Source organism: Dipodomys spectabilis, unplaced genomic scaffold (assembly GCF_019054845.1).
Source record: "Dipodomys spectabilis isolate Male_0828 unplaced genomic scaffold, ASM1905484v1 ptg000226l, whole genome shotgun sequence".
In the NCBI taxonomy this organism is placed as follows: Eukaryota; Metazoa; Chordata; class Mammalia; order Rodentia; family Heteromyidae; genus Dipodomys; species Dipodomys spectabilis.
Window position 1 is genome coordinate 562792 of NW_024870903.1, and position 22175 is coordinate 584966.

General features: G+C 35.1%; 1 non-coding gene across 1 annotated transcript; it reads left to right on the forward strand.

Moving 5' to 3' along the window:
- Positions 1 to 20745: 20745 nt before the first annotated feature.
- Positions 20746 to 20852, forward strand: LOC122123219. Its single transcript, XR_006150350.1, has one exon. It is a non-coding gene; the product is annotated as a U6 spliceosomal RNA (small nuclear RNA).
- The last annotated feature ends 1323 nt before the right edge of the window (positions 20853 to 22175 follow it).

Below are 22175 nucleotides of genomic sequence, written 5' to 3' on the forward strand. Positions count from 1 at the left end.
GTCAAATGCAGCTGTTCTAAAGCATGGAACTGGCAGCAATTAATGCCTGTAAACAGCTGGTTCTAAGGAGTATGGAAAGTGATTTTTCCACTATAAGTAGAAAAGTCCACAGATGTTTCAGATTGTTTCATTGTTTGCATTTGTGAGATATATTTTGGAAAGCACAATGAATGAAAGCGTGCTGTTTTGTAAAACTTTGCTGGCTGACACACCAGGGAAGGAAAACTTTTGAAATGTTTCAAATGAAAAGACAGAAAATAGGGTGGGTAAGCTGTGGTATGCAGTTTAAATACAGACTGAAGCAAACCAAAGAATGGGAAAAAAACTTTTTCTTTAAGAAATGCTTTCTGGGTATATTGTGCTATACACTATAATGAGTAAATGATCATTTCTTTGGAAAAGTAAGGAAAAAACACTCACCTGTTGAACTTCTTTTTAAAGTGAATCTTAAATGACAAGGATGAAGAAATTTAAATGGATTCATATTATCCAGTATTACTTTAATTTTTTATTAAAAGTTAAAACAAACTGACAGGCTATTAGTCCATGAAGATTTACAGAGTAAGTTTCTGGCATATATTTTATTTTGTTCCTCTTTTTGGGGGAATGATATAAATATTTTATTTTAAAGAGGCAACTTGGTTTTAACCATTACCCACAAAATGTATGCAGTCATAGAATAAGAATTTTTTTTATTAATTTAAGACAATACTAGGCTCATTTTATGCCAACACAAAATATAAAAAACAATGACATTTTCACTGAACAACCACTCATTAAAAAATCATGAAATAATATAGTAAAACTCCATGTCAATTTTTTTTGTTGGTTGTGTGCCTTGAACTCTGTGCCTGGGCACTGTGCATCAGCTCTTCATCTCAAGGCTACCACTGTACCATCTGAGCCACAGTGCCATTTCTGGTTTTAAGGTGGTTTATTGGAGATAAGAGTCTCACAGACTTTTCTGCCCAGGCTGGCTTTCAACCACTATCCTCATATCTCAGACTCCTGAGTAGCGAGGATTACAGGCATGAGCCATCAAAGTCCAGATCCAAGTCAATTTTTAAAAAGCAAGTTTATTGAAACTTTTAGCTTTTTCCAGTAAACAATCTTATTTTTTCAGAATTAGCTTATAACTGAGTTATTTTTAGATGTAACCGTGAATTTTTTATAGAATCAAATATAATTCTATTACTCAGTATTTCACAAAAATCCACTGTAATTGACTTTCTCCAAAATCAATTATTACATACTATCTCACACACTATATTCATTACATTCCAAATAGTTTGGACCATTTCATATAAATTCTAGGTGCTATTTTACATTATAAATTCACATCTGTGGTTTTAAACTAAGGAGAAAAGATTTTAGAGGTAAAATCAAATATGAATGTATAGTGTGGCCCAATTAAACCAAAAATTGTGAATTCATACAGACAAAATTATTTTCTTTCCACTAAATATGTTGAAGTAATACCATTGGAAATAGTGAGGCAGGAAGTGGCAGAATTCAAATCTCATCAATATCTCTGTTATTCTGCTAACCACTACACTAAGAAACCCCCTTTTCCCAGTTGTCACAAAACTTCAAGTGTCTCTCCTTGAATTCTATTTGGAAAAGTTCTAAATCACTGATTCTTTTTGTATATAGGCACAAAACAATTGAAATAAAATGCACACATATTTTGAAGTCATCACAGCTGGAAAAACAACCAACAAATTGGAACTTCCCCAGGAACAAAAACATGTTGTGCCCAGTTTATTTTTTAAACTACAAAACTTTCAAACACATGTAAATTTAAGTAGAGCTATAAGTATAACTGTCTCTCAGAAATAAGGTTGTGTTACTTTGTAATTAAATTCATCTGGATCAACCTAATATAGAAAATCCCTTGAATGGATCAAATTGTTTAAAACAAATGTAACTGTATGTAAAGAAAGATCTGCACATACTTAAAAGAAAAAATGCTACAGTATGAAATCACAAAAATCATAACATTCTTAAAATTTCTGAAATGCAATTAGTAATTCCAAAATATCCATAATGAGAACTAAATACTACTGACTTAACAAGAACAAAATTTGCAAATAATAGAATCTGAGCAGTGTACATGAGTGTACATAATTTAAAAATACTCCAAATTATACAGTTTTTAGAAGACTGAATGTGGATTATCTAAAGGAAAACATCAGCACATTATATAAATGAAATTAAAAATCTCATGAAAAGAGAGAATAGTAGTAGTTTCTGGAAAATAATACTTTAATAAATGGTGGTCTAAATCCAGTACTGACTAAATTGTATACCTAATTAGTTAGATCCAAAGAAGACCAAAGTTACTCGAGCTGATTTGAAACTGGCAAAGTAGTAGAATACATCAGTAACATTATTATTGATATTGACTCTGGCATGGAATTCATTTCCTCTTTGATCTGACAAATGAATATATGAAAGAACATAACTTCTTCAACTAAATATCAAGACCTAACTAAACATATAACTAGAAAAGTCATCATGCAATCTGTATTGCAACTGGGATAAAAAGAAAAATCAGTCATACTGATTCTGTATTTATTTTAAACGTTGGCTTTTTTCATAAATTATTTCCTTTGTCTTGCATTTTTAAAACGTTGTGTTAAATGATTTATATCTTGGTAACTAATTTTGGATGCCTCCTTAAATTTTGTTCTGGATATAATATCTCAATTCAGCTCCTAACCCATGAAATGATGTTGTTTACAAAATAAATTCTAATAACCTCTGTTTATAATACACAAAATCTCATAAGATGATTTCAGGAAGCATAGGTTAACATTTTGATATTGTGGTCTCATGACTGATCAGGCCTATCTGCATGAGTAAAGTTGTACCTAGATTCCTCAGCCTAAATTTAGCCACTGTTAAAAAATGTTTATACCTTTATCTGTCACCCATCAGACGTTAAACCTGAGTATAAAATCTAAGGAAAATCATAAGGTAAGAATTTAGCTCTTCTGGATATAAAGTAAACCAAAATGAAGCATAGAGTAACTCATTTGACTAAAGTCAACCTATTTCTCTGAAACATGTTAAGCATTCCCTTACAATGTGTATTATTCTCAAGAAGGGAATGAAGAATACGAGACGAGGACTAAGCAAGTATTGTCTTCAAATATACATAATTTGGATTTATATCTTTATTTCGTTATAGGCATTTTTGATAAAAACTGTTTGAATAATTGATTTCCTGGTCAGGTATAATATATCCTAGTTACATTTACCAAACTTCATTCAGAAAATGGTATATAGTAATTGAGTAGAAAGATATTCAATTAGTAGCAAAATGTGTATACCTATAGGGTAATATTTTGAAGAGTCAATTGGAAATATTCTAATATAATAACTTGAACAATTTCACATTGACAGTAATTATCTAGAATACTTTAATGCTAATTGGACAAGATTGTCCTTCTAAATGAGCAAAACCAATTTCTCCTTCTACTTTATCAGGGAAATATCTCAGCTAAAAATGGAAATTAACCTATGAATCTGTAACAACTGGAATGAATTTTACTTTTTTTTAGCAAATATCAATTTCACAAAAGTATTTTATTGTGTTATACACATATATCCACATAATGTAGTTTGTTAAATTTTATTCCTTTTATTAATTTCATTATCCTATTTTTATACTTATATTTTATTATGTCATCATACGAACTTATGAAATATTTGAACATATTTACTCCACAATATTTCTCTTCATCTCCTCTCTTACTTTTTTCCAAACTTAATCAGTTCCATCTTTTACACCTGGGTCATTCATTTTATTTTTCTGGGTCTAGCATTTGCATATGAGAAATCTAATAATTGTTTTTCATAGTATCACTAATTGCTTTAATATGAAGGTTTCCAATTCTATTTTCTTGAAGATGATGTGATTTCATAATTGTGTGTGGCTAAATAATATATCATTGTGTGTATATATATATATATATATATATATATATATATATATATAACAGTTTCTCTCTTCAATGAGTGATTAAGGAACATGCAGTTAATTCTGTAGTTATTTATGCTTTTTTATGTGGGAGAAGGAAGGATGAAAATAATGATGTTTGGAATAAGAAACATGCTCTTTAGGCAGGCAATCTACTATTTGAAACATCTCTCCACTGCTCTTTCATCAGTATTTCAATAATGCATTGTGTTTAAAAATAAAATTTAATTACATTTGCAAAGGTGTTCTTTTTCAGTATATATATTATTTTTTATTACAATGTTACATTTAGTATGTAATGTGAGTATGGGGATGTACGTGAGCATGAAAATCTAGGCATGTTTGTACATGTAGCTGACTCGAAGGAAACTGAATGTATGTGATATACAGGATTCAAATAAAAGTTTAAGACCTGTAAGTTGCTAAATTGATATATATGTCCAGTTTGTGGAGTGTGATTTCAAGATCACATTTTGGTAGGTTTTATACCAAGTAAGTAGATGTTTCTAATACAAAATCGTAAGAATTAAAACAACAACTCTGTTTCATAATCATTCAGTCTTAGTAATCCAGACATTGCAATAAGTGGAAAAAATGATTGTGAGAAAAGTGTGGCTGAAATTAGGAAAGCAACTCCATTTGTAATAGCCCCACAAAAAATAAAATACCTACGAATTAACTTAACTAAAGAAGTGAAGGACCTCTATGATGAAAACTTTAAAATCTTGAAAAAGGAAATCAACACAGAACTTAAAAAATGGCAAAACCTCCCATGCTCCTGGATTGGAAAGATTAACATCGTGAAAATGGCAATACTTCCCAAGGCTATCTACAAATTCAACGCAATACCTATCAAAATTCCACCCTCATTCTTCAAGGAAATAGAAGAGGCAATCCAAAAATTCATATGGAACAATAAAAGACCCCGAATAGCAAAAACGCTCCTGAATGGAAAGAACACTGCTGGAGGAATATCAATACCAAACTTCAAACTCTACTATAAAGCCATAGTAATCAAAACAGCTTGGTATTGGCATAAGAACAGACCTCAGGACCAATGGAATAGAATTGAAAACCCACAAATGAACCCACAGACCTATAGCCATCTAATCTTCGATAAGGGAGCTAAAACAATAGAATGGAAGAAAGACAACCTCTTCAGTAAATGGTGCTGGCAAAATTGGTTAACTACATGTAGAAAACTTAAGCTAGATCCTTATATATCACCCTGCACCAGAATCAACTCCAAATGGATCAAAGACCTTGAACTCAAAGCAGACACTCTGAAAACATTACAGGATGGAATAGGAGAAACCCTAGGTCTCCTTGGCTCAGGCCGAAATTTTCTGAATAGAGACCTGGAAACACAACAAATCAAAGAAAGGTTGGACAAATGGGATTGCATAAAGTTGCAGAGCTTCTGCAGGGCAAATGACGTAGCTAGCAAGATCAATAGAAAGCCCACGGATTGGGAGAAGATCTTTACTAGCCATACAACGGACAAGGGTCTCATATCTAAAATATACTTGGAACTCAAAAAATTAAACCCCCCAACAACAAATCCTCAAAGAAACAACTGCCCAATAAATAAGTGGGCGAAAGACTTAAAGAGAAACTTCTCTGAAGAAGAAAGAAGGATGGCCAATAGACACATGAAGAAATGTTCAACATCCCTAGCCATAAAAGAAATGCAAATCAAAACAACATTGAGATATCACCTCACTCCAGTGAGAACGGCAAAAATCAAGAACTCTAACAACAACAGATGCTGGAGGGGATGTGGACAGAAAGGAACCTTACTTCATTGTTGGTGGGAATGTAAACTTGTTCAACCACTTTGGAAAGCAGTATGGAGGTTCCTCAAAAGACTCCACATAGAGCTCCCCTATGACCCAGCAATCCCACTTTTGGGCATTTACCCTAATGTTTACAAACAAGACCACACTAAAGCTACCAGCACAACTATGTTTATTGCAGCATTATTTACCATAGCTAAGATATGGAACCAACCCAGATGCCCCTCAGTAGATGAATGGATCAAGAAAATGTGGTATATATACACAATGGAATTCTATGCCTCCATCAGAAAGAATGACATTGCCCCATTTGTTAGGAAATGGAAAAACTTGGAAAAAATTATATTAAGTGAAGTAAGCCAGGCCCAAAGAAACGTAGGTCCCATGGTTTCCCTTATTTGTAATATCTAGTATATGTATGAGTCAAGCGGAAAAGGTCAGATAATGTGATGTCAGGAAAATGAACCCTTAGATGTGTATTTTAATGTTTTTTTCTTTCATGCATGTGTTTCTAACACATTTATAAGATTATCTCTTTGTTGCTTTGTATGTCCCTCCCCCATAGTATAACCCTTGCTTTCACTATATTTGATGTCAGTATAACTTGTGGAGGAGATGGGGAAAAACCAGTTGTTTAAGGATACAGGTGGACCTGTTGCAACAATGAGAAGTACAAGTTGTCATGTCCAAAACGAACTTTACAATGTTGGTGGGGGGGGGGGGGGCTGGGGGGAGGGAGGAAGGAGAAGGATTGGGATTAGGGGGGGAGGGGGGAGGCTGGGAAGGGATGTGAAGGATAAACAAAGGAGGAGGCTGCAATGCTTGGTAAGAAATGTGCACATTATCCTGCCCATGTAACTGTAACTCCTCTGTACAGTATGTTCACAAATAAAATAAAATTAAATTAAAAAAAAAATGGGTAAAAGATTGAAATAAAAGGAAGAAACTGATCCTGATTTGAAAACACTAGGAAGCTTTGTCAAAGGATGTATGGTGTATGTCATTAGTTTGTTATTGAAAATAATTTATATTTAGTTTAAATTATTGAAAATAAGTCCTATAATATGATCACTAAAATAAACTGGAGTGTTACGTAAAAAAAAAAAAAAAAAAGAAAAAATGATTGAAAGTATGGTGGGTCAGTAGTAAGCCTTTAGACACTCTACATTTTCCCCAAAATCTTCAGATGTACTCTTTGGATATAAATTACAATTATATTTATAAATGTACAGATATAATATGATCTTATATATGTAAATATATGTATATATTATAAATACATCATATATTTACTTATATTTTAAATGTGTATCACAAATATTGATTTATATTTAAATGTAATTCATCTCATCATAGATACATAGACAGACAGACAGACAGACAGACAGACAGACAGACAGACAGACAGACAGACAGACAGATAGATAGATAGATAGATAGATAGATAGATAGATAGATAGATAGATAGATAGATAGATTTTTTTTTTTGGTCAGTCGTGAGGCTTGAACTCTGGGCTTAGGTGCTGTCCAAGTGCTCTTCTGCTCAAGGCAAGAGCTCTACCGCTTGAGACCTAGCGCCACTTCCAGTTTTCTGGTAGTTTATTGGAGAAAAGAATTTCATGGAATTTCCTGCCTGAGCTGGCATTGAACTGTGATCCTCAGATCTCAGCCTCCTGAGTAGCTAGGATTATAGGCATGAGCCATGGGCACCCGACTATACTTATATCTGAGATTTGTTAGTGGAACAAAAGATACAGAAACTATTATTCTTATCATGAAAGGACTTCACACTGACAGGTATAATTACAAGAAGAAAACAATAGCTATTCACAGTGGCACAAAAATTCCTTAGGTGCCTAGCAAAACAGCATGTGTTTCCATACACTGCATGTGGTGTGAGCAGTTTGAAACCCAAGTGACTGTGGGAGATATTGGACCCTAAACAAACCTGACAATTGCATAAACACCGCCCTCTATGACAGATTTAGCAAGGCCTATCTTAGAGATTCTTGTTAGGGACATGATGAAAAAATTTATAGTTCAGTTGTGATTACAGAACTCTTTTACACATATCACTCAGCCATTAACTATATTTAACATAGCTCCTATTGCTCTAACTTATATTTTCTTGGTTCAGTAAACTGTTTTTTGTTTGTGAAAACTTAGCTGTTCAAAACATAGACATGGGTTTTTAATATTTTTGAAATTGCTGTCTGCATAATGTTGTATGAGATGAGCTTCTCTTTACCATTTCATAGGAATAAACTTAGTCTGATTCAAACTTGGAAACAGGTAGCTTGTTCTCTCTCCTAGAAAGCATCTATATAGACTTCTTTACATGTAAACAGACCCTCATTTACTTGCAAAAGTCTGTCAGTGGATCAAACCTAACTCACCCAAGTGAGATGAATTCTTCTCTCATGCTTCCTTTACATTAAAAGTGGTAAGAACTGTTCAGTAATGTGCATACTTTTTAATATGAAGTGTGACTTCTATTTTCCTTAATATGAATCAAGCAGAGGAATCAGTTTAAGATGTGAAAGAACCTTAGAAAGAGTCTTGGACCTTGGAAACTGTCCTTTGTATGAATTTTTGGAGAAATATCCCTTTTCAAAGACAAAGGACTCATTTTTTTTAATATTGTGCTGGTACTGGGATTTGAACTCCTGGCCTTGAGCTCTATCTGGGCTTTAATTCTCAATGTTTGCTCTATACCACCTGAGCCACACCTTCACTTCTTCCATTTACCACAAGTGGAGAAAAGAATCTCTTAGGTTTATCCACTTGGAATAGCTTCGAATTTCAATTGTCAAATTTGAACCTACCGACTATCTAGATGTAAGCCACTGGTGCTGTGCTAGAACTCACTTCTTAAGAATAAAAAAATCACAAAAAGAGGAGAAAAAATATTTGTTCAATTATTTATGTGTTGTCTGATAAACCAAAGCACTTGCTACTGGAAGGGAAAAAGAGAGAAGATAGACATGAATATGCAGGAGAGAGACACAAAGAAAGAAGAAAGGAAGAGATATTTAAAGAGGGGAGGGAAGTGGAAGGAAGGATACAAGAGGAGGGCGTAGCTGAGTAGAATTGTCTACTCTTCACTAAGGTTTTGTTGGACAATCAGTACCTTTGCATTTATGTAGCCAAAGCTTTTTATTTTTGGTAGTAGTAAGCTGAGATATAAAATACCAATTTACAGGTAATAACCTGTTAGTGTGCTTCCTTCTGCACCAAGGAAGCCACAGTTAGGTTACTGTCAGAGAGAAGGCAAGAGTAAGCAATTTAAGTGATTCTGAGAAACAATAATTGACATGCCAGGAATGCTCCCTTGTATGGTGAAGTCAAGCTTCACTCTTGTTCCCTGCTCCAGTCTTCCTCTCAACAAGAACAGCAGAAACAGGAGAGGAAGGAGATATGTGAGTAATGATCATCTCTCTGTTTACCCTCATCCCTTGGTCTCTCAAAATATAAAGTGAAAGGAGAATTAACCTGAACTAGTGGGGAACATGGGAGGAAAAAGTTCAGTCTAACTTATTGTGAAACTTTTAAAATAATTGGAGCAGCATTTCAAATACTGAAATAAAACTTTTTAAATTATTAACAAAAAGTAACTCGAAATTTATCGAAAATTTAGAAGACTACACAGCTCACTACATAGTGGAATCTGAAAATTGAAACTGATTCCTGCCTCTATCATCAGAAATTGAAGATTGTCCCTAAACGTCTAATACTAGGTAAATTACCCTTGATATTCACTTATACTGTGTGAATATAATGCAGAAAATATGACTGCTGAAGTGATAAGCGATGGGAATTCATGATGGATAACATAATGCTGACAGCATGGAAATTATTTCCCTTCCATCTTCAGTGAGTAGCGAATAAAAATGCTCTATTGGATGGCCCTGAAAGTCCAATTCTAAATTTAGGACAGAAGGTGAATAGTAAAGAAGATCTATCTTAGCCAATCTGAGATTAGAAATGTGGAGAAATATACTCATTTATGTATGTCAAACATGGAAGAGAGGATGTGGCAAGCCCATAGCCAAATGCCAAAGTAGAGATATTTAACAAAATACCATGAAGTTGAAACAAGTCTTAAAAGGAGATCTGGGCTAAAAGGGAGTAGGGTAGAAGAATGGAGAGGGAAATGGTGGACTAATACAGTCATACCATTCAATGTACACATGTCAGAATATAAGTAGGAAACATGAAGGGATAGGTGGGGTTGGGGTAAGGGAAGGAAGAAAAATGCACTGTATATTGAAATGCACACACACTCTATTCAACACTGACATGATGAAGCAAAACCCCTTTGCACAACTAGCTAAACATAATTTTTTTGAAGTTTTAATATTCAGAGACCAGAAGCATAAACCTTTAGAGATAAATAAGAAGAGAGAATTGACATATTGTTGAGGCTTATTTCCCTTTCAATGTACAAAATTTAATGTGTGAAGTCTGCTGCAAATATAAATTTTATTTTGCCTATTCTTTTAAGCAAATTGCTTAAAATGTAGAGAACCAAATTTCAATTTCCCTTCATTTCCAATAAAAAAATCATATGCACCTTTAAGTTTCTCAGTTATTTCTAAATACCTAAATGCAATGCATTATTGGAACTAATTTCATTCCATATTTAAATTTATTTTTTTGTTGTTGTTGTGAAAATACTGTACAAAGGGGTTTCAATTACATGGACAAGATAATGAGTATATTTCCTATCAAGCATTGTAGCCTCCTCCTTTGTTTCCCCTTCCCATAACTTCCCGTCCTCTCCCCGCTCCCCACCCAGTCCTCCCCCCACCAAAATTTTAAAGTTTGTTTTCGACATAATGACTTGTACATCCCATTGTTTTAATGGTCCAACTGTATCCCTATTATATAAACGATTTGTTTTTTTCCCTTCCCTTCCTCAAATTATAACAACAAGTTCAGTGAAAGCAGGGTTTGTACAGTGGGGGAGGGACACACAAAGCAAAAATGAAATATTCTTATAAATGTGTTAGAAACAATCGCATGAAAGGGAAAAACATTTGAATATATAGCTTAGGGCTCATTTCCCTAACATCAACTTGTCTGACAGTTTCTGTTTGTCTCAGACACATACTAGTTATTGCAAATAAGGGAAATCATGGCACTAATGTTTCTTTGGGCCTGGCTTACGTAACTTAATATATTTTTTCCAAGTCTTTCCATTTCCTAACAAATGGAGCCAATGTCATGCTTTCTGATGGAGGCATAGAATTCCAGTGTGTATATATACCACATTTTCTTGATCTACTCATCTACTAAGGGGCATCTGGGTTGGTTCCATATATTAGCTATGGTAAATAATGATGCAATAAACATAGTTGTGCTGGAAGCTCTACTGTGGTCTTGTATGTGAACATTTGGGTAAATACCCAAAGTGGGATTCTGGGTCATAGGGGAGCTCTATGTGGAGACTTTTGAGGAACCTCAATACTGATTTCCAAACTGGTTGAACAAGTTTATACTCCCATCCACAATACAGTAATGTTCCGTTCTGTCCACATCCCCTCCAGCATCTGGTGTTATTAGAGTTCTTGATTATAGCCATTCTAACTGGGGTGAGGTGGTATCTCAATGTTGTTTTGATTTGCATTTCTTTTATGACTAGGGAGGTTGAGCATTTTTTCATGTGTCTATTGGCCATCCTTCTTTCCTCTTCAGAGAAGTTTCTCTTTAAGTCTTTAGCCCACTTATTTTTGGGCAGTTGTTTCTTTGAAGATTTATTGGGGGATTTAAATTTTTGAATTACATGTATATTTTAGATATGAGACCCTTGTCCCTTTTATGGCTAGTGAAGATCTTCTCCTAATCTGTGGGCTTTCTATTGATCTTGCTAGCTATGTCCTTTTCCATGCAGAAGCTCTGCAATTTTATGCAATCCCATTTGTCCAACCTTTCTTTGATTTGTTGTGTTTCTGGGTCTCTATTCAGAAAATTTCGGCCTGTGCCAACAAGACCGAGGGTTTCTCCTATTCCAATCTTTAAGGTTTTCAGAGTATCTGCTTTGACTCCAAGGTCTTAGATCTATTTAGAGTTGATTATGGTACAGGGTGATATATAAGGATCTAGCTTTAGTGTTCTACAAGTTGTTAACCAATTTTGCCAACACCATTTACTGAAGAGGCTATCTTTCTTCCATTCTATTTTTTAGCTCCCTTACCGAAGATTAGATGGCTATAGGTCTGTAGGTTCCTTTCTGGGTTTCAATTCTATTCCATTGGTCCTGAGGTCTGTTCTTGTGTCAGTACCAAACTGTTTTGATTACTATGGCTTTGTAGTTGAATTTGAATTTGGTATTGATATTCTTCCAGCTCTGTTCTTTCTATTAAGGATCATTTTTGCTATTCAGGGTCTTTTATTGTTCCATATGAATTTTTTGATTGCCTCTTCTATTTCCTTGAAGAATGAGGTTAGAATATTGATAGATATCGCATTGAATTTGTAGATAGCCTTGGGAAGTATTGCTTTTTTCACTATGTTGATCTTTCCCAATCCAGGAGCATGGGAGTTTTTGCCACTTTCTAAGTTCAGTTTTGATTTCCTTTTTCAGTTTTTTAAAGTTTTCATCATAGAGTTCCTTCACTTTTTTGGTTAAGTTAAATCCTAGGTATTTTATTTTTTGTGGGGCTATTACAAATGGAGTTACTTTCCTAATTTCAGCCACACTTTTCTTATTGTTGGCATACAGAAAAATCCATTGATTTTTGAGGGTTAATTTTATACCATGCTACTTTGCCAGAGTTTTGAATCAGCTTGAGTAATTTTGGAGTGGACTCTGTGCAATTCTTTAAATACAAGATCATGTCATCTGCAAAAAGGGAGAGTTTTACTTCTTCTTTCCCTATAAGGATCCTTCTTATACTTGCTTATTACTGTATTTAGGCATTCCAATACTAGATTGAAGAGAAGTGGAGAGAGTGGGCATCCTGTCTCATTCCTGAGTTAAGAGGAAATAGCTTTAGTTTTTTACCATTAAGTATAATGCTGGCTATAGGTTTGTCATATAAAACCTTTAATGTATTGAGGAATGTTCCATGGGTTCCTCATTTTTCCAGAAACTTCATAAAAAGGATGTTGGATCTTGTCAATTGCTTTTTCTGCATGTATTGAGATAACCATGTGGTTCTTATTCTTGCTTCTGTTGATGTGATAAATTATATTAATTGATTTGTGTATCTTAAACCAGCTTTGCATCCCTGAAATGAATCCTGTTTGATCGTGGTGTATGATTTTTTGGATGAATTGTTGAAGTCGATTGGCCAAAATTTTGTTGAGAAGTTATGCATCAAAGTTAATCAAAGAAATGGATCTATAGTTCTCTTTCCTTGATGAGTCCCTTCCTGGTTTTGGGATGTGTTATGATGGCCTCATAGAATGAGTTCAGTAGTGAACTTCCTTTTTCAGTTTCATTGAAGAGTTGGAGGAGTATTGTTGTTATGTCTGCTTTGAAGGCTTAATAAAATTCCGCTGTAAAACCATTCGGTCCTGGGCTTTTCTTAGATTGGAGGTCTCTTATGGCTGTTTCTATTTCAGTGCTTGATATAGGCCGTTTAAGATAGTTTGACTCATCTTGGCTTAGTTTCGGCATGTCAGTGTTTTCTAGAATAAGGTCCATTTCTGCCAAGTTCTCAAACTTATTAGTATACAGGTTTTAGAAGGATTCCCTTATAATGTTCTGAATATTAGTTGTTTCTGTGATGATGTTTCCATTCTCATCTCTGAGTTTATTTGGGTGTGTTCTCTTCTTTTTCTGATAAGATTTGCTAAGGGTCTGTCAATTTTGTTAATTTTTTCGAAGAACCAACTCTTAGTTTTGTTGATTCTTTCTATAGTTTTTTTTGCATTCTAATTAATTTAATTCTGATTTAATTTTAATTATTTCTTTCTGTCTACTGGATTTGGGTTTATCTTGCTGCTTTTTTTCAAGGAGGTTCAGATGTCTCATTAAATAGTTTTCAGATCTCTCCAATTTGTTGATGTAGGAGCTCAGAGCTATAAACTTACCTCTGAATACTGTTTTTGCTGTGTCCCAGAGGAGCTAGTAATTGGTGTGTTCAGTTTTGTTGAATATCATGAACATTTGAATTTCCTTTCTAATCTCTTCCATGACCCACTCGTGATTCAGCAGTGTGTTGTTCAGGATCCATGTGTTACATGACTTTCTTTGGTTGCTTTTGGTGTTGAGTTCTAAATATATTCCCTTGTGGTCTGAGAGAATGCAAGGTATAACTTCAATGTTTCTGAATTTGGACATTTGCTTTGTGGCCTAAAATGTGGTCTATTTTGGAAAATGTTCCATGTGCTGCTGAGAAAAATGTATTGTCTAATGCTGCTGGGTGAAATATTCAGTAGATGTGAGTTAAATCTAGTTGGTCTGTGCAGTTGTTTATATCTGCGGTTTCTCTGCTGAGTTTTTGTGAAGTTCATTTATCTAGTGGGGAAAGTTGTGTGTTAAAGTCCCCAACAATTAATGTTTATGGATCTATGTGGGATTTGAGGGAAAGTAGAGTTTCTTGGACGAATTAGGGTGCTCTGCTGTTTGGCAAATAGATATTTAGAATTGTAATATCCTCCTGAAAGAGTGATCCCTTAATTAGTATGTACCGACCTTTTCACTAATTTTAATTAAAAGTCTATTTTATCTGATATTAGGATTGCAACTCCATCCTGTTTATGGGAGCCGTTTGCTTGGTAGATTTTGTTTAAGCCTTTAAAATTGAAAATGTGTTTGTTTTTGTGGGCAAGATGTGACTCCTGAAGCCAGCAGATAAAAGGATCTTGCTTTTTAATCCAAGTAGACAGACTGTCCCTTAATTGGTGAGTTAAGTCCGTTAATGTTGAGAGATAGAACTGAGAGGTATTTGGGAGTTCCTGCCATTTTATCCAACTACTTCAGGGCTGTGGCAACTGTGTTCTTCCTATGGTTCTTGGATTCTCAGTTTGGATGATATTTCTTGGCCTTTATTGTGGTCTTGTTGGTTTTCTCTGTGTAGGACATCTTTAAGATTCTTTTGTAGGGCTGGTTTGGTGGAGATATATTGTTTCAATTTTTCTTTGCTATGGAAGGGTTTTATTTGACCTCTGATTATTAAGGAGAGTATAGCTGGGTAAAGTATTCTTGGTTGATAGTTGTTTGTCTTTAGGGCATAGATTACATCATTCTAGGCTCTTCTTGCTTTGATTGTTTCTGCTGAGAAATGTGAGGTGATTCTAGTTGGTTTCCTTTTATAGGTGTTTGATCTTTGCTTCATGACAACTTTAAGGATCTTTTCCTTGTTCTGAATTGATCCTGTGAGTATTATAATGTGACAATGGGATATCCTCTTCTGGTCTAGTCTATTGGGAGTTCTAAAAGCTTCTTGTATCTGAATAGACCTATCTTTTTGCATGTTTGGGAAGTTCTCTGCTAGGATCCTGTTAAACAAATTTCCTAGACCATTGACTTCTGGCTCTAGGTGCTCCTCTACACCCATTATCCTCAGATTAGGCCTTCTAGTGGGGTCTTCCGAGGCTTGAATGTTGAATAGATCTATCATATTTCTTGGATTTGTCTTTGATGGTTGTATATTCTTTCTCTATAATATCTAGGCTGTCTTCAATCCTCAGGATTCAATCTTCTGCATGGCCTATCCTACTATCGAGACTTTCTACTTTTTTTTTTCTTTTCCTTCTAGTTGGTCGGCTTTTATGGCTTCTAATTCTTTGTTGGATCTTTGTTTTAGATCTTGTATGAAATTCTTTACTTCCTTAATTTAGTGTCAAGTGTTTATTCTCAAATCATTTCGTTGATTAGTTATGGTTTCCTTGGACTCCCATTACTTCTGTTGGGATCCATTCAGCATTCCCTTTGTGGACTCCCTGACTTCTTTCAGCTCTCTGTTTATGGATTCCATGAATGCCTCTAGTGAACTTTGTCTATGCTCATTCTGCTCTTGAAATTCCTGTATTACTCTTTGATCAGCTTTCTCACGTTCATGCAATTCCTGTAGTTCTCTTTGACTAATCTCAGCCTACTCACACAATTCCTTTATTTCTATTTGAGTGTTCACAAGCTGCTCATGCAATTCTTTTATCTATCTTTGAGTAGCTTCCTCACACCTATGAGCTTCCTGTTTTGACATTTGTTTGCCTCCTCTCTCTATATATCATGCTCACACAGAGTCCTTTGAAGGTTTTCAATCTTTTTATTTACCATGTTTACCATTAGTGTTTTTAGAGCTTTTTGGAAGCTCTCCTCTGGATTATTCATTATCTGTTCTGTCCACTGATTATCATGAGTGGGAGTTGAGATACCTGGACTTGCCATTTTTCTTGTGTTTTTCCGGCTTATTCTGCCCATTTGGCATGAGAGTAACACCAATTTTGTGCTAGAAAACTATCTTAAGGGAAGCATCAACAAAGTCTGTAGTTGCACAGTCAAAAGCCTGCAGATCCTCCTGAAGGAGAGATCCCTTGATTAGTATGTAGCAACTTTCTTTATCTCTTCTCACAAATTTTAATTTGAAGTCTATTTTATCTGATATTAGGATTGCAACTCCAGCCTGTTTATGGGAGCCGTTTGCTTGGTAGATTTTGTTCCAGCCTTTAACATTGAAAATGTGTTTGTGTTTACGGGCAAGGTGTGACTCCTGAAGGCAGCAAATATTTTGCCCATGTAATTGTAACCGCTCTGTACAGTATTTCCACAATAAAAATAAATAAATAAATGTTACAAAAGCCTGCAGATATAATCTAGTTCAACAGATACATTTTCAACATCAACCAACTATGTATTAATAGGCTATGAACCGCAAAGAAGAATTTGGCAAACCAGAAATTATTAGGTTTAGTGAGAGATGTGGGTATAAATAGGGATAGAGGGATGTGGAAAGATAGAGGGAGAGCTAACTTAGTCCTAATCTCAAAGCAGGAAATAGATTCGATAGAATGATAGTAGACAACGGGGGAAAAAAGAAAGAGAAAAAAAAGACAAGGAAAAATAGTAAAATAAAAATTAAAAAGTAAACACTTAAAATTATGCAGATTAAGAACTTAATATTCAGAGAAGTATGGGAATATGATAAGAGAAGGGGAGGGATAGAAAGGAGACGTCAAAAAATAAAAATGCTTAAAATTTTATATAGGTATATAGAGGTAGTACAGCTATTAAAGAAGTTAAATCTAAGAGGTTTTGAATTCAGTAATAAATTTCTGGATTAAGTGTGTATACAATCGGGGATAAGGTCTAATAATCGACTACAGGTATATCTGAGAATGAGCAGAAATGCGACTAAATCACGCAAAGAAGAACGAAAGAGAAAAAAAAGTGAAAAGAATGAGAAAGAAGGGAAAAAAAGGATCAAAAGGTCAGTAGTGGTAAACAAAAATGGAAAAAAAGCACACACACACACACACACACACACACACACACATACGTATACCTGTAAAATAAAAATTATAAGAGGAAGAAAAAAAGTTAATAGAAAACAATTTTTTAAAGTTAAAAATTAAAAATTAAAATGTTAAAACAATTTTAATAAAAGGTGACAAAAAAGAGTTCGTTGCCTTTTGGGGATGAGAAGGGATGATCCTGTATCTCCCTTGTGTCCATAACCAGTCTCTTGTTGGAGTCTCTGGTCTGCTTGTGGTATTTGATTTTCCTGTAGCTTGGTTGTTTTCTTAAGTCAGTTTGTTTGAGCAGGCAGAAAAATGCTTTGATTTACCCAGGATTTTGTCATCCTCCTCCCAGGCTAGTTCAATGGGAGGGAGATCTGCTTTGAGTATCACAAAAGATGGCTGTTTCTTCTAGTTTGGAGATGCTGTGATGGAGCTAGGTTCTGGGTAGAGTTGAGGCCTTTCAGCAAACAGTAGCTTTTCCCTGAGGCCTAGCTTCTGAGGCAGTCACAGAGCCTAGCCAGCAGCCATTCTCAGGGTTTATTGTTACTGAATTTCAATTGATTGTCTAGGAAAGATCAGCCTCTGGCTCTGTTTACCCAATGAAGAAAGCCACTCCTGGGGCGGGTGCAGGCCCGGGATGGGTGAATTTTCCCTTAGTGGAGCTGAACCTGGCAGGTCAGGTTAGGTTCCTGTGACCTGTTAAATGACTGTTTGTTTTCATCCAAGGACTGAGTTGGAGCTAGCTGCTCAGCCAGGCCTTTGCCAGTATCAAAGATGGAGATCTCTGGTAGTGGGCAGAGAGGGGTGGCCTTCCCTTCTCTGCTCCCTGAGAAGGAGTGAGGAAATCAGGCTTCTACTCACACAGGGGTCTGGTTCCTGGATGATCTCTGATCTGCGATATGAAGGATGAAGATGTCTGCTCCTTGTCAGTTCTTGCTGGTGTTGAGTAGAATCCTCTCACCTGCTGCATCTGGCGCCTTTGTCCTAGACTCTCTGTGTTGCAGGTATGGTGGTTACGGCCGCCACCGCCCCCGCCATAGTTGCAACCATGGCTGCTGGCAAGTGCTCAGATTTGTCTACTTGCCTGGATTTTCCCTCTCTGGCCTAACTCTCTGTACTGTGATGGCACATTTGGTGTGATTCTTTGGCTTAGTTAAGCTTCCAGCTTCTCCTTCGCTATCTTCCCGGAACCATAAATTTAAATTTTAAATGATAAATTCTTTTAAAATTGTTTCACTCATGCACAGGTATGGATAGATAAGTGATGTGGGCAGAATCAGAATTATTCAGAAGGTTGTAAATGGATGCTTACCTAGTTTTCTCTCGGCTGGATCATAGAATACAGACTGTCCTAATTGAAAAAGTTAGCCTTTCTAGGTTTTTGCATATAAACACTCCATCAACATTTTATTAGAGGATTATTCAAGATTAGCTATATGTTGATTAATAATGACTGATCATGACAGAAATTTGAGAGAAAACCATCTACACTTCAGTGAGGTTCTGATTTGTGCTTCACAAACTGTTATGAAAGCTCTACATGAGAAATCTAGCAGCTGCATTTCTAAAAAGACCTTGGGTTGTTACACTTTCTGATGTTATCTCAATTCAAGTACTTCTCCTTGGAGTTCCATACTATTCAATGATGCTGTATTAGCTCCTTGTTACAATTTTCAGACTGGTCTTTTTGATAAAATTTGTGCTTTTCAAAATTGCTCTCCAAATTCCATCCACAAACTGCATACAAAATTTATCTGAAAAAATTTGTATCTGTTTATATTGCATATACTTTTAGTTTTCATTACAAATATGGAATGTAGTAAAAATTCTCATAACAATTATACTGCGCCAGATTGTGGGCAGATTCTGATGTAAATAATATACTGTGTTCATGTAGAGATTTTGAGTATCCAAAGTAATAAGCCTGTGGTCCTAAAACCAATACCTTACTTATATTGAGTGACAAATACAACTTCATATAAGTACAGAAGTTTTCCTTGTATCTTTTTAACATATATTTTTATTATAAATACTGTACAGAGGGGTTACATTTACATAAGTAAGGTAATGAGTACATTTCTTATTGAGCATTGTTACCCCCTCCTTTGTTTTTCCCCTACCATCCCTTCCCTTCACACCTCTCCACCTCCCCCCTTCACCTATCCTCTGTTAGAATGTCTTGTATATTTCATTGTTACAATGGGTCAACCAGTATCCTTTCCTTATATCTTAAATGAAGAAATGCTGTCTTGATTTATGCTGATTCTACTTGTGTAGACACATCTAAAATCACTGCCCAAGTCCAAGAGCACATAAATGAAATGCCATCATTTTTTTGTCAGTTGGTATTTGTGTTCTACACATTTATTGACAGGTTACAAATTATTCTCAAACTTTAAAACATTAAAAATACTTTCTTTTTTTCTTATTTTCTTTGCCAGGAAATCAGCAAGACCTCAGTCAGCATTTCTCACCTAGGAATTTTCGCATGGGTTAGTTAAATGTATACGTAGAGTCCAGTTTTCTGAGGACTCACTCATCTGCCTAGGAATTCATGCTGGTTGTTGGAAAAAGAGCTCAAGTAAGGATGCCATTTAAAGCCTTATAACTTTACTCTTTACCAGGGTATTCTCCTGCTACTTTGGTTGTTGAGAATGTCTACAAGAGTAAACATTCCGTGAGGAGCAGGGAGACACCATATGACTTATACTTACTGAGGTTTCCAAGTGACTTGCTATCACTTGTACTGCATTTTGAAAGTCAAATCTCTCTAAAACTACCAGTTTTAAGAGATAAGAAGAGTGGAAAATGAACTCTTAGGGACAAATACATCTTCAACATATATTGTTCCAATTATTCCTTTTAAGGCATATTCAACAACTGGTGAAACTTGTGTTGGCTGTAATTATGTGTCTTTCTCCATGAGTGCATGTATACATGAGAATATGTATGTGTGTGAATAGTAACATACATGTGTACATTATGGCTTATATCATCATTTATTCCTTGCTAACAAATAAAGTAAGGAATCACTAAAGTTTTAACAGAAACTGTGTAGTTAAAGTCGAAACTCTTCACTCTGCTCCTTTACACAAAGACTTTGCAACTTCTCATTAATAAAGTTTCCATAAACTCTGAAATGTACATACTTAGTACTTAATGTCTGCTATCATAAATCTTAAATACTTTACAGAAAAGTTTTATACCTGCCAAACAGTCCTATTTTGGCATATATAAGCAAAATCCCAAAATTAAGCATATTTAAAACATTAAAACTTTTAACAAACCTTAACACTTGCTGCAATGTTCATTTTGACAGGTGCCTTGTATAGAATAATTGAATTTCTCCTCCTACACATCTCTTGAACTACAAATATCTGGAATTAATTTGTTTTTGGCATGTCTATCTTGATTTTATTCTTAAATGTGTGCTTATGTAAGAAATACATGATTCTATAATTTCACAACAATTCTTTTGAACTTACTTTTTGTTGAATTGCCTAGCTTAATAAAATCAATTAAAAATTATACTTTATATATAAAAACTGTTCTGTGCTCAATTTAGCATCACATACACTAACATTGGAACGATACAGAGAAGATTAGCATGCACCCTGCGCAAGGATGACATGCAAAGTCTTGGAGCGTTCCATATTTTTACAGCAACAGATGCTGAAACGTATGTGGCCACAAGGGAACCGTACTGCATTCATGGTGGGAGTGTAAACTTGTTCAACTACTTTGGAAAGCAGTATGGAGGTGCCTCAGAAGACTCCACATAAAACTCCCCTATAACACAGTAATCCCACTTTTGGGGATTTATCCAAATGATCATAAAAAAGACCATACTAAAACTACCAGCACAACTATGGTTATTGCAACATTATTTACGATAGCTAAGATATGGAACCAACACAGATGCCCCCATTAGATGAATGGATCAAGAAAATGTGTTATATATACACAATGGAATTCTTTGCCTCCATCAGAAAAAATGACATCGCCCAATTTGTTAGGAAATGGAAAGACTTGGAAAAAAATTTATTGAGTGAAGTAAGCCAAGTCCAAAGAAATATAGGTCCCATGATTTCCCTTATTTTCAATAACGAATGTATGTCTGGGATAAGCAGAAAAGTTCAAAAGATATGTGCATATAACCAGATAAGATGATGTTAAAGAAATTGAACCCCAAGATAGGGACACAAGTGGTTTTTTGATTCTTGCTATTGTTTCTAACGTACTTATAATGTGTGATGTCATTTTTTTGTTTTTTGTATGTTTCTCCCCACACTATAACCCCTGTTTTCTCTGTATTTGAAGTTGGTACACTTACATCTTGTATGTATGCTTCTCTAATTTGGGGAGGGGAAGGGAAAAAATGCTCAAATAGCAATACAGGTTGACCCATTGTAACAATGAGATGCACAAGACATTATTTTGAGAAATGAACTTTACAATTTAGGTGGAGGAAGGAAGGGGGAGGGGAGTGTACTTGTGGAGGTGGGAGGGAAGGGATGGTAGGGGAAATATAAAGGAGGAGGTAACAATGCTTGTTAGGAAACTTACTAGTTTCCTTGTTCATGTAAATGTGACCCCTCTGCACAGTATTATTACCATAAAAAAACATATAAAAAAGTTCTTAGATGGAAGAGTTTATTTCCTCTATTTTACCCATATAATATTGTTAACAAAGAAATTAATTCAGAACACTGATATGAAGGTAATTTGAATAAATGTGTGTGTGTGTGAGTGCGGCAGCACGCAAGCATACACGCACGTGCATGAGAACACCATGCATGTATATTGGAATGCTCAGAATTTAAATCAGGGCTTCAAGGCCTTGCTAGGCCTTTCCTATCTAGATTGATGAGCTACGATATAAGCTACATCTCAATTCTTGGCTCTTTGCTAGTTCATTAAACATTTTGAAAAATAATTTCATGAAGTTTTTTTTGGCCCTGATTGGCTCCCAAGTGTTATCC